The 17,883-nt window shown below is 38.0% G+C and overlaps 1 long non-coding RNA gene across 1 annotated transcript in view; it reads right to left on the reverse strand.

Annotated features, from left to right (window-relative positions):
• Nucleotides 1–262: 262 nt before the first annotated feature.
• LOC140712844 (uncharacterized) overlaps nt 263–17,883 on the reverse strand; it is a 67,718-nt gene continuing 50,097 nt past the window's right edge. Inside the window, exons 3-5 of the long non-coding RNA XR_012094650.1 lie at nt 10,248–10,318; nt 2,252–2,328; nt 263–550 (exon numbers count right to left, since the gene is read on the reverse strand). This is a non-coding gene — a long non-coding RNA (uncharacterized lncRNA). The remainder of the gene's footprint in view (nt 551–2,251; nt 2,329–10,247; nt 10,319–17,883) is intronic.

Consider the following 17,883-nt stretch of genomic DNA (forward strand, 5'->3'; position numbering starts at 1 on the left):
GTGTGGCATTCTACTGGGCCTTAGTTATAAAGCCAAGAACGAGATAGATATGATTCCTGCCCTCAAAGGGCTTACAGTCTGATGAGGGAGGCAGATAAAACACAGTGGTTAGAGTATAATTGATTACAATTGTGATAATGCTACAAATGGCAAGTTCAGAATGCCATGTAAATATGTGACAGGGAGACTTGCCTGATATAAGACCAAGAGGTTTGTATGCCCACTGCACAATAACAGACTCATTACACTGAGACAGCAGGAATGCAGCAGAGAAAGTTTAATGACCACAGGGTGCTGAGTGAGGAGTTGGAAGGAGACCCTCAAATGCATCTTCCTGAGGAATTCTGGGCTAGGGTTTTTAAGAGGATCGTGGAGGGCAAGGGACTGGAGAATTAGTGTTGTTAATTGGTCAGGGCAAGGGGGGTGAACTGTTTAGGATTTAGAAACTGTATTCTTTGGTGAGTAGGCTTCTCATGAGGTCCCTCAGACCAGTTGAGTCAGTGGGGTCCCTTGGACCTGCTGATGTAGTAGTTTCATCAGTATGCAGAACCTAAGGGAGTATCTCAAAGGAAAAGCTTCTTAATGTTTCATAATGTTCAAGTTCTTTTCTACAGAGGAGTTAAGGGGAAGTATAATCTTATAACAGAGTCTACATGATTCTAGGACAGCAGATAACAAACAACTATGAGGAAGCAGGTCAGAGAGTGAGCTAACTTCATGATTAATGCTGAATGTGCTACAGGCTGAGTTTATGTTGGTATCTCCCTCTCCCTGTTTCCTGATTAATTTTGATTAATTTTTTAAAGTTTATATGGGGAGTTTCAGGCCAACAAAAATTAATATTTCTTAAACACTAAATACGCACCTGCCAAGCCTCACAACAACCCTATGAGATAGGGGCCATTACTATTTTCATTTTATATAAGAAGAAACTGAGGTCCAGAGAATAACCAGCCCAAAGTGAAACAGGTAATAAGGGATGAAGTTGGAATTTAGACCCGAGTTTGTACGACTCCAGAGACTATATCATTAACCTGTGTGCATCCCCACCTACCACAGAGGAACAAAGAACAAGTGTCAGGAGACCTCCTAGCACATCTGCTGCCAAGGCCTGGCTCCCCTTTGTACCACGAACCAGCTGTGTTATGTGAAATTAAATATAGGTGTTGGAACTTAAAGCTATTTCGAGCCTTGAGAGGAACGTGGCTATGTGGTCCAAGTCATGTAGTGTGCAGTTGAAGCTTTGTTTTTTCACGTAATAATGAGAAAAGACTGAAAGATGTTGCCAGAGATAGGACCCCTTGAGATCATTATAGCTCCTTATAAAATGTTAAAGTAATCTTCCTGGGCTATAGCAAGCTGTAACCCATCAATTCACTGCAATGTATGTATTAACCTTGTATGGAAAATGTAACCCTGCTAAACTTATCTGTCTGTGTCATGTAAAATCTTAACTTCGGCTGGGCGTGATGGCTCACACCTGTAATCCCAGCACTTTGGGAGGCCAAGGAAGGTGAATCACTTGAGGTCAGGATTTCGAGACCATCCTGGCCAACATGGTGAAACATCATCTCTACTAAAAATACAAAAATTAGCCAGGCGTGGTGGCACATGCCTGTAATCCCAGCTACTTGGGAGGCTGAGCGGGGAGGATTGCTTGAACCCAGAAGGCAGAGGTTGCAGTGAGCCAAGATCGCACCACTGCTCTCCAGCCTGGGCGACAGAGTAAGACTCTGTCTCAGGAAAAAAAAAAAAAAAAAAAAAAAAGAAGCTTAACTTCTCCACTTTGGATCACTGACTACATTCCTTTGGAGTCTGTGTTTTCCAGGTGAATGTCCTCAAGCTTTGCCCTCAAATAAACTCTATACTTAATCATATTTTCTAAATCTCATTATTTAGGGTTGACACTTGTTAGATCAAACGTTCTTAATGTCTGAAGGGTCATGGGCCCTGTAGAAGATACCCTGCGGCCACAAACACTTAGATATTCCCCTAATAGAGAGATGAGGTCTGTGTTTCCATCCATTGAATCCAAGCAGCCTCTGTGACTGCTTTGACCAACAGAACATGACAGGAGTTTCATTATATTAGTTTCTAGACACATGTCTTAAGGAACCTGCAACTCTGGTCCCTTAGAACACTCATTCTGAGGGAAGTCAACCACTATGTAAGAAGTCCAACTACCCTGAGACTGCCATACTGTGAGGAAGCTCAAGCTAGCCATGTGGAGTGGCTATGTTGGGATAGATACCTGGCATCTTTAGCTGCTGTAGCCATCATAGTCCAGGTTCCAAGAACAAGTGAAAAAACCATCTTGGTCATTCCAGCCTAACAGACTCAACAAGGAGAAAAGTTGAAGACACAAGTCAACAGCCAAAACCAAGGCCCTAGGCACATGCAGCTATTTGAGCCATACAAGCTGAGGTCCCAATCATCACTGGGCAGACACAAGTCATTCCCTCTGTGCCCTGTTTGAATTCCAGACTCAGTGTTGTGAGCCTAATTAAATCCTTGTAGATTAATTCTACTAGATTTTGGAGTAGTTTGTTCCACAGCAGACCTTTGAAAATTGGATGGGAGCAATGGATCCTCTTCTCAGAGCAATGCACACAGACACACATACACACACGTGTGCACACACACACACAAGTTTATGACAAATCCTAGTGTTCACCACTCCCCTCAAATTGATCTGCTGATTCTAGACAAAGCATCTGGCCACTGAACAATTTTAGAAGCCTTTAGTTTTATAATTCAGGCCAAAGAAAAATAACAACAAAACAAATGCTAGATGCACTTCCACAAGTGAAGATAACTTTACTCCTATGTTAAATTCAGGCTGTAAGATTGGAATAGGATTTCCTTACCAGACTCCTCTCAAGAGGCAACATTTGTAATGGAAGCTTTTCTTTTTTTTACTTTACAATTTTTTTAATATATATAACCCGTAACACAAAGCATAGAGAAACTATAATGAATGCCTGTTTCCACCACCCAGCTCTATCAAACCTTGACACTGTACCATATTCATCTCCTTAAAACAAATTATAGGCCGGGAGTGGTGGCTCACACCTGTAATCTCAGCACTTTCGGAGGCTGAGGCGGGCAGATCACCTGAGGTCAGGAGTTTGAGACCAGCCTGGCCAACATGGTGAAACCGCATCTCTACTTTAAAAAAAAAAAAAAAAAAAAATTACAAAAGAGCCAGACATGGTGGTGCACGCCTGTAATCCCAGCTACTCAAGTGGCTGAGGCAGGAGAATCACTTGAACTCAGGAGATGGAGGTTGCAGTGAGCCGAAATTGCATGACTGCACTCCAGTCTGGGCAACAGAGTGAGACTCCATCTCAAAACACACACACACACACACACACACACACACAAATTATAGGCACATTTGAAATATTTTACTACTTTCTATTTCTCCTCCCTCCTTAGAAGTAACCTTGATCCCAAATTTGGTATTTATCATTCCTATCCTATGTACATTGTATAATTATTACTTTGAAAGTATAATACTATAAATAATAAATGGCATTATTTGACTTATTTTCAAACTTTGAATAAATATTATCATTCTATTTATAATTGTGTAGCTTTCTTTCCTAATCAACTTAGGTTTTTGAGATTTACCTATGTTGATATATGTAACTTAAGTTCATTAAGCTTAAGTCTTGTACAAGGTTTCATGTCTTGAATTTGTTCATCCATTCTCCCATGAGTCATCTGCGTTATTTCCACATTTTTGCTATTACAAACTATGCTACAGGAGTGTATAGTATCTATGTGCATGTAGATGAGAGCTTCTCTAAGGTACATACCTATAATTGGAGTTGCTGAGGTACCATGTGCAGAGAAATTGCTCTTCAGAACAGGTGTGGCAATTCATAGTCACGCCAGCAATTAGGCCCCCACTATTCTACATCCTCACCAAAATTCAATAGCATCAGATTGTTTAACTTTTGCTAGTCTGATGTGGATAAAGTTGATTCAGTTCAGTGTGTGGCTCACCTGTAACCCATAGTTACCAGGTCATAAAAATTGAACACTAAGTACTGATTTAATCAAAAATTGTAAGAGAACTCAAAGTATGGAAAGAGTGGCTGTGTGTGCATTTATGTGTGTGCATTAGGGCACAGTAGTTGTATGGTGATGGGGATAATACTCACTTAAAAGAGATTAAGTCTTATGCTTTTTAGTAGGAAGTTAATAGTGTCTATAATTGAAAAATCAGGAAATTTTAATATAATCATATTATCTAGAAACCTGGAGGTAAATATCTGAAGGAAAAAATAAAGAGCTAAAAGATGAGAATGGTGGCTTCCTGGGATTTGGACCAATGGTGGGGTAGGGTATGGCTCTTCTTTTTTGCAATCCTTATGTTCTACTTGACTTGGTTTTCGCTCAATTCCATGTGTATTGGGAGCCAGTGAGGCCCTCCATCAGCACAGTCCATAGGAGCCTAGGAGCTCCTGGACCTCCTCACTGCCAGCCACCCTCACTAAGAAAATCAGAAGTAGCAGTTGCTGCACAAACACTTGAAAATCTTCCACTCCTCATTGTCCAGCATCACCTAGTGCAGTCTGTGATGCCTGGAGAAGCAAGTTCGGCTTCTTATGACCTCCTTCTCTCTCCCTCTCTTCCTCTTTCCTTCCTTTTTTTCTTCCCTCCCTCTATTTCTGCCTTATGTCAGAATAGACAGGAAAAGAGTAGTTAGGAACCAAGCGGAAACCCTGCTGGATGCCATCATTTGGAAGAAAGATGATGAGCTGTGGGTCTGAGAAGCCTTAAGAAGAACAAACATGTTACCCCTTCCCTGGGGGAAGAGTCCTGTGCACAGAGAAGAGGCACCCTAGGTTTGCTGAGGAGGAGAGCCTTCTCCCCACCCTCTTCCTCCTTAATCTTTATGTTTGATATAAACTTATTACAGAACAGGTATGGGAGGGAGCTCAGGGGACACTTTCTCTCTGAAATGTTTAGAAAGAGGCAAGAAAATGCTTTTAAAGCAAGAGATTTTCCAATGCCTTTATAATTTAGTTTTTGTCTTCTTTGACTCAGTTATGAAGGTTAACATAGATTCACCAACACAGGGGCTTTGTTCCTAATCATTTCCTCCTGCTCTTCATCTGCTTCTTTCATTCATTCACTGATTCATTCATTCATCAGCAAATATCTGTTGAACATCTACCATTTTCCAGCCACTGTTCCAGTCACCTGGAATCTCCCGGTGAATATACAAGACAAGGTCTTTGCTCCTGGATGGCTTCCCTTCCAATGAGGAAGACAGATGATGAACCATCAATGACTGAGTGAATGATATGAGTGTTGTAAAGAGAGTGGGGGACAGCCTCCCTGTGCCAGGGATGTCTGAGCTGAGACCCGATTGATGGTGGGAGCCCTCGCTGCGAGGATCTGGCAGAGGGTTCCAGGTTTGAAGGTGATGAACAAGTGGAGAGAGACGGGGTGAGGGCAGAGAGCAGGCGGGATACAGATAATGAAGGGCGGTGTTGACTGGGAAGCCAGTATGGATCTTATTCTGAGTGCGATGGAAAGACATTGGAGTCTTCTGGTTTGTTTATTTGTTTTGTTTTATTGTGGTGTGGGAGCGAGATGATCAGGTTTGCTTTTTTAAAAGTTCAAGCTTGTGGCTGTGTGATGAAAAGAGCCCTGTTAGGAGGCTGTAAGTGTTCTGTGGGAGGTGGAAGGCTCTTAAGGCAAAGCAGTAACCACGGCAATGAAGGAACACGGGCAGTTTGGGCGTATATTTTAGATGTAGAGTCAACAGGACCTGCTGGTAGATGAGATGAAAGAGGAGAGAGGGAATCAAGAGTCTTTGGGTTTTTAGCTTGAACAAGCTCTTTGTTGAGAGAGAAAGATTCAAGAGGAATTGGCTTGGGGTAGGTGGTTAGGGAAGGAAAAAGACTCAAAAAGACATGGTGTCCCAAGGGAGAGAGAAAGGGGATTTATGTGTTTCTGTAGAAGGCAGTAAAGAGAAAAATGAGGAGTTAGGTGAGCCGTGGTGACTTTTGAAGGAAAGATATCAGTAGAACAATGAGTCAGAAGTCACATTTCAAGAAGATGGTGAACACCAGGAAGGCAGGATAGTGTCAGTTTTCACTCACAGTGTGTCCCCAGTTCCAGTCACTGTGTGTGGCAAATGGCAGGTGCTCCTCAATCATTTGTGAAGTGAACAATGACAGAGCGGAAGGCAAAGAGGTATTGGAGCTCAGTGAGAAAGACTTTAATAAATTTGGGAATGAAAGCATTGGGAGAAAAAGAAGGCTAAATGGCAGACATGTTGGATTTTTTATTTTTGTGTGTGTTAAATTTAACAGATATGAGAGACTTGAATATTTGTAGTCACAGAAGAGATAACTCTAGAGAGAAGAGATGAAGAAGCTGGCCCAGGAAGGAATCATTGATGGCAAAGTTTCTTCGACAGGAGGAAGGAGACTAACATCTGTTGTCTGTCTATTATGTACCAAGAAGTGGGTTAGGCTTGATAGTTGTTATCTCAACATCATAATAGCCCTTGAGGTGGAGACAAAACACAGGATACTCAATTACATTTTAATTTTAGATAACAAAATATTTATTTTAACATTGTGGCCTCATTTAGTAATTTTGGTGTAAATATGCCCCATGCAGTATTTGGGACATACTTATATTTTTAAAAATATTTAATGCTTATACAAAATTCAAACTTAATTGGATCCCCTACATTTTCATCTGGCAACTCTACTTTGGGGTAAATATATAATTGCCATTTTACCTGAAGGAAACTGAACATCTGAGATATTCAATAACATTGCCCTCATTCACCAAGTTAAAAGTAAGTGAGAACGTCAAGATTGAAACCCAGTCTTTTTGACTTCTGAACCCCACTTTTCTCACTTGTAATGTCATGGGAGATTGGAGTCCAGAGTATCTGGCAGGGGCTAAGCTCAGTGAGAAGGCTCTTATCCCAATTGTATGTGTGCCTGGTCTCCCTGTTAAACTCCCAGGGGTAAGGAACTTCTTGGGGTCATTTTTGTGTCCATTAAAAGAGCCATTTACTACATGATTCTTGGTGTACTTCTAGGTGGAACATTTTTTCTAACACATTAAGATAAATGACAAACTTTTGAAAGTCACCTCTGTTTAAATCGCCAACCCCTGGGCTAATTTAAAGAGGGAGTCTGGCCAGACAGCACACACAGCACTGCTGAAATCAACCAGATATTTACCAAATTAATGCTTGTGAATGAAGAGGACAGCTTTATTTCTTTTGAGAAGGAATCTATTATATATATATATCAATAAATGGACTCAATATTAAAATTATCTGTGTGAACTATGCTTGTCCCTTTGGCAGGACGTGGGTGAAGTAAGCTTACCCCAACCCCTAAGAGGCAGTATAGTCTATGATGCAAGAGCTCTGACTCTGCAGTCAGAGGCGCAGAACCTTGACTTCTGGTTCCACCACATATTTGATATTTTGCAAGTTATTTAACTTCTCTTAGTCTCCTGTTTCCTGCTCTCAAAAATTGGGATGAAGATGATGACAATAATAATATCATCCCGACAGAGTAGATGCGAGGACTGAGACTGCACATGTAATAAACCCTTAACAGGATGGTAGCTACCATCTTCATCACCATTACTGGTGGATAATGGTAAATAATGGTAATACGGTAATAATGGTAAATAATAACAGTGGATCCACATTTTACAAGTTGGGGAGAAGGTTGTGTGAGGATTTCGTTGTTGTTCAACTTTGAGAGCTGTTTGTAACAAGAACCTCATGTGAATTTTTATGGGGACATTGATACCAGGCTGAAACAAATCTGGCTTAACTTATAATCAGGTAAAATGTTGCTTACATATGTCACCAAACATAAGAAAAAAGTAGTTTCCTCTGAATACCATTTATTTAGTTGCCCAGATTTATATGGGGATTTGGGAGACTTTTCTTGAAAATGAATGAAGTTAGCCAGCACTTTATGGAAAACAACTAATGGTATTTGCTGTCAGAGGTAAAAATGGTGCTTTTGAGTTGTGATGGTTAATATAGGTGTCAATTTGACTGGATTGAGGGATGCCTAGATGAAGCATCATGATTAGGCGTTTGAGAGCGTGTATCCAGAGGAAATTGGCATGTGAGTCGGTGGACTGAGAGAGGAAGACCTGTCGTCAGTGCTGACTGGCGCTTCCAAAGGGCTAGGAGCAGAAAAAGCAGGCAGAAAAAGTGGGATCCTCATGCTCTCTCTACTCTCTCCCTCCCTTCCTGAGGAGGACACTTTTTCTCCTTCTGCCTTTGGACATAAGACTTCAGGTTCTTTGGCTTTTGAACTGTGGGACTTACTTAAGCAGCTTCCTGGGGGCTCTAGGGCCTGAGTAGGGGCTGCACTGTTAACTTTCCTGGTGCTGAGGCTCCTGGATTTGGACTGAACCATACTACCAGCTTGAGTCACGCTACCAGCTTCTGTGCTTCTCTAGCCTTGCAGATGGCCTATGAAGGGACTTTGCTTCTGTGATCCTGTGAGCAAATTCCCCCTAACAAACCCCCTTCCATGCATTCTACTGATTCTGTATCTCTGGAGAACCCTGACTGATACACAGCTGAAAATGAGAATTTTGAAAACTCTGCACCCAAACTATGAACTTCCTAGGACTTACAGTCCTTTCTGACAACATAGGTTAGATAGTAATGAATACAATTTTTTGATATCATATAGGGAAATGGCTCATGATTTGGAAGATCTCAATAAACTCAGTGAATCAATAACTTAGAGATAATTAATGCATGATGTAACAAAATCATGCTTTAGAAAAGGATACAGTGTTTTAATGTAACCAGACACCAAAAGCTTATTTGATAAGGTTTTAGAGTCCAAATTGCAACTAATCTTCAAGCAATGACCATCTATCCATTTTTGGTGTAACATCAAAGAAAAATATACACAATTATCTAAAAGAGCAAGAAAATACCCCTCCATTTTCCAACTACACATCTGTGTGAGGCTGGGTTTTCTTCATGTATCTCAACCAAGACAACAAATTACAATAGAATGAATGCAAAACAGATATGGGAATCTAGTTGTCATCAATTAAGCCAGACATTAAAGAAATTTGCAGAACAATCCTCATTGCTCTCTAAATTTTTGGTTTGGTCTTGGAAACCATAACTTTTAAAATACAGATATTTGTGTTAATATGTAATGGTTGTATTATTTTTTTTAATTAGTTAAATATTTTTAAATTTCTCATTAAATTTCTAGTATGGTAAACATTGCTAGATATGACACGCTTTGGGGGTTCTCAATAATTTTTAGGAGTACAAAGGAAACTGAGCAAAAAGTTTTAGAACTTCTGGTGGTGGCTAATCTGCTTTTCAGTTGGAGGTACTGGGGCATATGTTGAAACAGAAAACTATCAACAGGTAGATACTTCCCCCTGGCATGCAAGTCAGTTACTGTCATAAATGATTCTTCAGATAACATCTCAGGTCTTGAGTTCTTCCATCCACTTAGCAGTCACCGTATGGAATTCTCATGTGGTCAGAATTGAATTCTCAACTTCTGGCTCCTATGGCAGTCTCTCAAACTTCTTTCATTTCCTCTGCAGAGTACAACTAGGGCTCTTATGCCAAAGTAAGGGAATTTACTTTGTAGTTTCTTTGCTTTGTACTTAATGCTACTAATGCCCATGTTTAGGTTTCTTTTTCTTTTTTCTCTTTCTTCCTTCCTTTTCTTTCTTTCTCTTCTTTTCATTTTTCCTTCCTGTCTTTATTTTTGGTTTTCTCTTCTTTTTCAAAAATGAGGCTCTTAGAGTGGTTGTGGAGTTATAATAGAAGAATCGCCTTTATATTATAAGGTTGATATATTAATATGTCTTTCTTGAGAACATCATTCTACACCAGACAGCAAACCCTGTGATCTCAAGCAACTTAGTGAAGTCTGCAACTCTGACAATAATTTTGAATATAAGTTTGAATTTTGAAAAGAAATTTGAAAATAAGACATATATTGTGAACACTGACTGGTACTATTCTTTGTAGAATGCATGAGGACCAAATCCACAAAATACACATGCTTGAAAATAAATCACTAACAATTTGGAAGCCTATGTCCAACAGAGTGAAAATGAGATTGCACAAGTATAATTTCAAAATCACTTTACAATCCAGCGGCAAATTCATGGTCATAATTAGCATTGTGATCACTATTGTGATCATCATCATGGATAAAAGGAAATTTTCAACTCACAACCATTCATGCACGGAAGACAGCAAAACTGAAAATCCTGTTGCATCCCAACTGGTTCTAACAAACTGAAGCTGGGGGAAAAAAAAAAAAAGAAAAGAAAACCATGAATTTTGAGTGACTTAAGATGCCATGCCATTACTAATTCCATCCAAAAATTCTCCTGATTGATGAACATGGAGACCTGTTTTATCCAATCATATTCAAACTTATGAACTTGTCTCCTCCTTTTCAGGCCACTTGTGTTCAATCTTTATTTAAAATAACACCATGAGCTCACACACACACACACACACACACACACACCCCCTCTTCAGTTTTCTAGCACTTAACCAGGATTTTGTCCCTCGGCGCAACTAGTCAATAAATGGCTTCACTGGTGTGTTTTCCTTTCCCCAACAAGTTAATAAACTTGGATTGGGTCTCCATTAATTTCAGTTTTCTTTGTTTTATTCTTTGATAGCTGCTCACTAAGGTCAGGACCTGTTCTTCGTATTTTATATATAGTTTGAAATTTTAATTCTCACAAAAGCCTCTGATGTAGTCAGGTCACATGCTGGTGAAGATCACGAATTCAAACCAGTGTTTGAGTTCTGATCTTGCTCCCCTACCTGCAGCTGCATGATCTTCTGCAAATGTTTGTGCCTCACATCTCTGTGCCTATACTTATGTGTAAAATGGCAGCAATAATAGAACCAAATTCTTGACTTGTTGAACACAGCAAGGAAGATAACACATAAAGACGATTAGAATGGGCTGGGCGTGGTGTCTCATGCCTGTAATCCCAGCACTTTGGGAGGCCAAGGCGGGTGGATCACAAGGTCAGGAGGTCAAGACCATCCTGGCTAACACGGTGAAACCCCATCTCTACTAAAAATACAAAAAAATTAGCCAGGCGTGGTGGCGTGTGGCTGTAATCCCAGCTACTCGGGAGGCTGATGCAGAGAATCGCTTGAACCCGGGAGGCGGAGGTTGCAGTGAGCCGAGATGGCACCACTGCACTCTAGCCTGGGTGACAGAGCGAGACTGTGGTCTCAAAGAAAATTAAAAAAAAAAAAAATTAAAACATAAAAAAAATTATTGCAATGGTGCCTAGCACATAGTAAAGCATTCAGTACTAACTATTATGAACTCCCTTTACAGATGAAAAATCTGAGACTTCCAGCAATTGAGGAATTGGTTTAAGGTCATAGCTAGTAAATGGTGGATCTTGGGTTTCTTCCCCAAGATTTATTTTATGGCAAAGCCTATGCTAAAAAATTTCTTGTTTATAACCACTTTCTACAATGTTTCCTTTCGCTTTGTTGTATTATTTTCTTAAGTGGTGTAGTCTTGCCTTTTCTTGTTTATGTTATTTCATTCCTTTTAAATAATCTAGATGGCAATATAATTCCTCTATTAACACTTCATTCTTCACCAAAGGTTTCAATCATTTCAGTGACAAATATCACCCTCCTTACCCATTGTTCGTGCCTTGAAGACATTTTTTTCTAATGAACATTCTTATTTTTCTGAAACTAAAATTTGACCTCTTTCAAAATATTCCTTTTAATGTATGTAGTTTCTACTGATAAGCATCTATTATTAATAAATAAGCAGTTGTGTTGAAAACCAAAAAATGAACATCACTATAATTTCTGATCTTAAGATAGAAGAACTTTGTAATCAGTTAGGAAGATATGTGTCTTGTGATAAGACCTTACAAATTTTTAGGATTTTTTTGCATCTACACAAACCATGGACATTATTTTTGAACATTCATTATTATTATTATTATTTGAGACAGAGTCTTCCTTTGTTACCCAGGCTTGTATGCAGTGGTGCAATCATAGCTCACTGTACCCTCAATCATCTGGGCTCATGCTATCCTCCCACCTCAGATTCCAATGTAGCTGGCACTATAGGAATACACAAACATAACCTGCTGAGTTTTTTATTTTTTGTAGAGATGGGTTTCACTATGTTGCCCAGGCTGGTCTTGAACTCCTAGCCTTGAGAGGTTCTCCCACCTTGGCCTCCCAAAGTGCTGGTGGTCAGTCACCACGCCTGACCTATCATTATTTAAATATAAGTTTATATCAATTTTGAAATCATGCTAAGAAGCAATTTCGATGAGGGGACTGACATTAGAGATTCTTTCTTAAAGATCTAATCTCCAAATGCACTGGCGAAGTGTTTAAAGAGAATATAAGTATGGATTTTTAAGGAATAGAAGCAATTATTATATCAACGACACACACACAATACATACACCACATACACACACATAACTCCTGTCTTACTCAGATTAAGGAAAGAATTAATTTGTATATCTTATATTAAGAGCTACATGTATACTTTTTACCCAATGAACACCTAATATATTTCAATTATTGATTGGTAAATTGTTTTGTTTCTGACAATTATGTCAGTATCACAGAGTTTTATTTTTATACTTTGCATTTTACTTTCATAAGAAATTTTTCTTCATGACTGATTACAAAAGGAATTATGAGCTACATGGCAATTACAATGGAGAAAACATTTTGGTTGAAAAAAGTTGTTTATTTAACTTGACAACAGTAATTTTGGGTTTCAGTAAAGTTAATGAGATATTAGGTACTTTCCACAATGAAAATTGTTTCTGTCCAATGATATTTCATAAATTGTGTGATTTATAGCTCTAGATCACAGGCAAACACACTGGGAAACTGAGGCTTTATTTAAGCAAAAGATACAGGTGTGATCAAGCTTGATGGCTAAAATAATGGAATGTCTTGAAATTCAAACATATACCAATGTTCCTCATTTCTCTTTTTATAAATCTGAACATTGTCAAGCCATGGATTTGTTTTGCTCTTTTGTTGAAAGCCAGGACATAGAGAATATAGTCCCAAGTTGTGCTAGAGGCAAAGAAAGAGAGGAAACACTGGGTGGAGAAAGGAGTTGTGCCAAGAGGTCAGGAAACCTGGGTTCCACTCAGTTCCACCTTGATCATGACTTGCCATGTGACTTTGGGCAAGTTATTTTACATTTCTTGATCTCCATTTTTTTGCCTATAAAATGGGAGCGGGTCAATGTCATTGACTACTTTTGAAAATCTACTGTATTCCCAAAATTCTATACAGTTGAACTGCCAATTTTTTTTCTTTTTTACACACTCTTGTTTGAATAGCATGTGTATTGAATATTTATAATGCTATAGTTTAAATATATGTCCCCTTTAAAACTCATGTTGAAACTTAGCTGCCGTTCTAATGGTACAAAGATATGGGGCCTTTAAGAGGTGTTTAGGTCATAAGAGCTCTGCCCTCATGAATGGACTAACGCTGTTATTATAGGAATGGGTTCTTTATCACAGTAGTGAGCTCATCCCCTCTTGCTCTCTCTTGCCCTCTCTTCACCCTTCTATCATGTGATGGCTTCTGCCCATTATGATGTGGCAAAAAGGTCTTTGCCAGATGCTGTCAACTTAATGTTGGACTTCCCAACCTCCAGAGCTGTGAGCTAATACAATTTTGTTCATTATAAATTACCTAATCACTGTTATCATAGCAGCACAAAAAGGTTGAAGACATACACACACACACACAGAGAGATAAGTGTACACACAAATATTTGCTTGTACCATGAGCTGAAAGGGCCTAGAAACAATAACACTCTAAATCAATGAGCACATTGGTGCCCAGATCGCAGTTTTCAGTGCCATTCTCCAATAAAAGGAACCAGAACTTCTCAGAGAAATGACTAATTTTAGGACTGATGCAGGGAATATACAATATCAACCTGGAGCATCTTCTATTACCAAAAAGAAAGAAAATGCTCAAAAACAATTTTAGGAATATTCCAAAGGGATACAGGACCAATATGAAAGGCCTCTTAATAGCCAATGCTTAAAAAATCTGAGCAATTAATAGTATGCCATTGAATTATAACATGAAATATAAAATCATTATGGTTGGCTCCATACTGATGTAAATAAAAGTTTGAATAAATAAATGGAGAAAGACAAATATCCCAAACAGAAGAATTTCAACCAATTTGTGTAGTTGACTGAACATATACACAAGTGTATACATACATACATAAGTAAATAAGCAGGAAATAACAGAATATCTCCAGTGCAGAAAAATTCTAAATAGTTTACATAGATTCTCCCTTTTTAGGAAGTATCCACCACCTTTCTACCATTTAAGAATGGGCTGTGTATAGAGATTTTCTTCAGTACAGAGTAAGGGAAAGGGAAGAGTAACTTGATTATTTATTGTGGAGAAACTAATACTACCCTAGCCAGATGATTAAGATGATAATCAACAGTAATAAGTATATTGATTGCATATATCCTTCATATAATACAATAAAAATGGCACTTTACCTCTGTGATCTTTCTCCCCCCAAAACCATAAATCCAGTCTACTAATGAGAAAAATATCAGACAACTCCCAATTGAGGGACAATGCACATAATAGCTGACCTGTACTCCTCAAAACAGTCAAGGTCATCAAAAATAAGGAAAGACTACTGAATTATCACAGTCTGGAGAAGCATAAGAAGACATGACAACTCAATGCAATGTGGTATCCTGAATGGTATTCGAAAGAGAAAAATCACATAGGGAAGAAAAGGGAAATCTGAATAAAGTATGAACTTTAATAATAATGTGTCAATATTGATTTATTAGTTGTGACAGATGTACCACATTAATGTAATATATTAGCAATAGAAAAAAACAAGTGCGGAGTACATGGGAAATCTTTTTACTCTCTTTGCAATTTTTTTGTAAATCAAAATATTTTCTAACATAAACATGTATTTTAAACTATCTGGAAAAACAAAAGACCAAGAATAATGAAGGCAATCTTCAAAAAGAAAAAAAAAATGGAAGGATTTATGCTACCCAGCTTCAGCATTTATCGTAAAGCTACTATATCTAAAACAGTATAATATTGGCAAAAGGACAAATAGATCAATTAAATAGGATGAGGAGTCTACAAAGAGGCCCAACTTATATAGTCAAGTGATTTTCAACAAGAGCACCAAAGCACCACAATGGGGAAAGGAAAATCTCTTCAACAAATATGCTGGAATACTGGATTAAAAACAAACAGACAAACAAACTTTGCCCCTACCTCACATCATACACAAAAAGAATCAATTCAAATTGAATAATATTCCTAAAGGTAAAAACCTAAAAAATATAGCTAATGAATAAACACTTAGAAAAATATATCATTGCAAATTTGTGTCAGGCAAATATTTCTTAGAAAACCCATAGTTGAATCATAAGGGAAAAAACTGATAAATAAGACTTCATCAGAATTTAAAACTTTGGCTCTTTGAAATACGCCGTCAAATAAATAGACAAGTCACAGATTTTGAGAAATTATGGGCAACACATATATATATATGACAAAGGACTTATTAACATGTGTGAAGAACTCCTGCAACACCATGATAAAAAAGATGAAAATTCAGTCTAAAAAAATGGGCAAAAGACTAGAACATACACTATACAAAAAATATAATAAATGGCCAATAAACACAGGAGCTAAATATCATTAGTCATTAGGGGAATTGAAATTAACACCATAATGATAAACCATTATATAAACACCAAACTGGCTAAAATTTAAAAGACTGACAATCACAAATGTCAAGAAAATTTGAATTTACTGGAATTTTTATACATATAAAATGGCACAACCAGTTTATAAAACCATTTGTCAGTTACTTTAAAAGTTAGACATGCACCTACCCTATGACTCAACATTTTCCCACTTAGGTAATTATACAAGACAACAGAAAACATGTCTATAAAATTTTTGTAAATGAATGCTTTATTTATCATAGCCCCAAACTGGAAACAACTAACGTGTCTATAACTTTGTATATTCACACATGAAATACTGTTCACTCAAAAAAGGAGCAAACTCTGCTAAAACAGAATGGGTAAATCTCAGAAATCTTCTGCCAAGGGAAAGAAGTCAAAAACAAAAAAGTTCATACCATACACTTCCATTTATATGAAATTCTACAAGAGATGAAAACTAATCTATTGCAATGAAAATTACATCATTAGCTGCTTCTTGGGAGGTGCTATCTGAATAGAGGAGAGAGGAGTGATGGAAATATTCTGTGTCTTAATACACATTTATCAAAACTGATTGAATGGTACACTTAGATACACATTTCTTGTGTGTAAATTATACCTCAATTCTTAAAAGTTCCCAGGAATATTTAGGGATGCTGTACATAATTAGTAATAATAAATAACAGATAAAATATATTGAGTAATTATAATGTTCAAACATTGTTCTAAGTGTTTTACTTATATTAACTCACTTAATCCTCACACTCACTCTTTGGAGTTGAGACTATGAGTAAATTATGAAACTGAAAAATCAAACCTGGCTCCAGAGACCTTGCCTTTAATCGGTTTGTTGTATGGACCTATGAAGAGAAATGTGCAAGGATCAGAATCATCATCTAAAATGGTACCTCCTTGTAGAACATTAAGGGCTCATCCCCATTTGAGAGCTTCTAGCCTTCTGAGTAGCCTTCTTTTCTACTCTCATGGGCTTTACTTCTGCTTACCGAATTCAGGCACTTAATTCTGGAATATAATGGGATCATAGTTGTGACATAATTGGTGATTTATTATTCATCATTTTTAATTGCTTTGGATAAATGAATGTTTGTGACAGGAGCCAAATACTGAGTTCAAACAAACCGTTCTACCCACCTTATGTTCTGTGTTTACACATAATTGAAGTAATCTCAGAATTGAAATAACCTGGGGGTCCCAGGTGAAAAATGATAATAAAAAATTGAAATCATAAAAAGTTGCTAGTGGTAGTTCAGCATAAATAGTATGGGGAATGAGGTGTATTCTGAAAGATTAATTCATCAGGTAATTCTATAGTGTGTTCTATGATACAGTTTTTTTCATTCGGATGTTTACAATCACCAAGAAAGCTCATGTTTCTCCTGCCCACTGGTGCAGGTCACCCATCGGGTTACTGAGGCAATCCAAAGGAAAAGCATGACAAAAATGAGTGAAAGTTGGAAGGACTAATATCCTGGGAAGGGGTCCAGAGTTCATTCACAGGAAAAATACTCTGCATCGCCTAAAACTCAGGGGAAAATTCGGATCTAGTCACTTGTCAGCTCAGCATCGGTGTGTGGCCTTAGAGAGAGGTTGAGCTGGTGTTTGAGAAGAATCAAATCATCCCCTTAGGAAGCATACTTCCTCTCTCCTGAAATACAGAAGTCACACGGAAGAGTAAAAAGATAGAGTGAGACTCCATCTCAAAAAAAAACAAGACAAAATGTCATCCTGGATCAGCAGAACAAATCCTGGTTTTAGCAGCTAGCTTCTGGCTGCTTTGTGAGGCAACATGTTTTTCAACATATACAGTAACGCTTATGCACTTAAGTAGAATAAAAGAACAGCAGGTCTCCACGGTATAAAAAAGGCACAAAGACTGGAGCCTGGTTCTCAAAAGAAAGTTGAAAAGGAAGTCTATTTTCTCTGGTTAAGTGCTAAATATATGTCATCAAGGAAAAATAAATGAGCACCTTCAAGGACCTCAATGTTCTAAGGAAATGGCAATATAAAAGAAAATGCCTGGATTTGTCAAAGAAATAAAAAAGGCAGGGA

The sequence above is a fragment of the Chlorocebus sabaeus genome, chromosome 11 (genome assembly GCF_047675955.1).
Source record: "Chlorocebus sabaeus isolate Y175 chromosome 11, mChlSab1.0.hap1, whole genome shotgun sequence".
In the NCBI taxonomy this organism is placed as follows: Eukaryota; Metazoa; Chordata; class Mammalia; order Primates; family Cercopithecidae; genus Chlorocebus; species Chlorocebus sabaeus.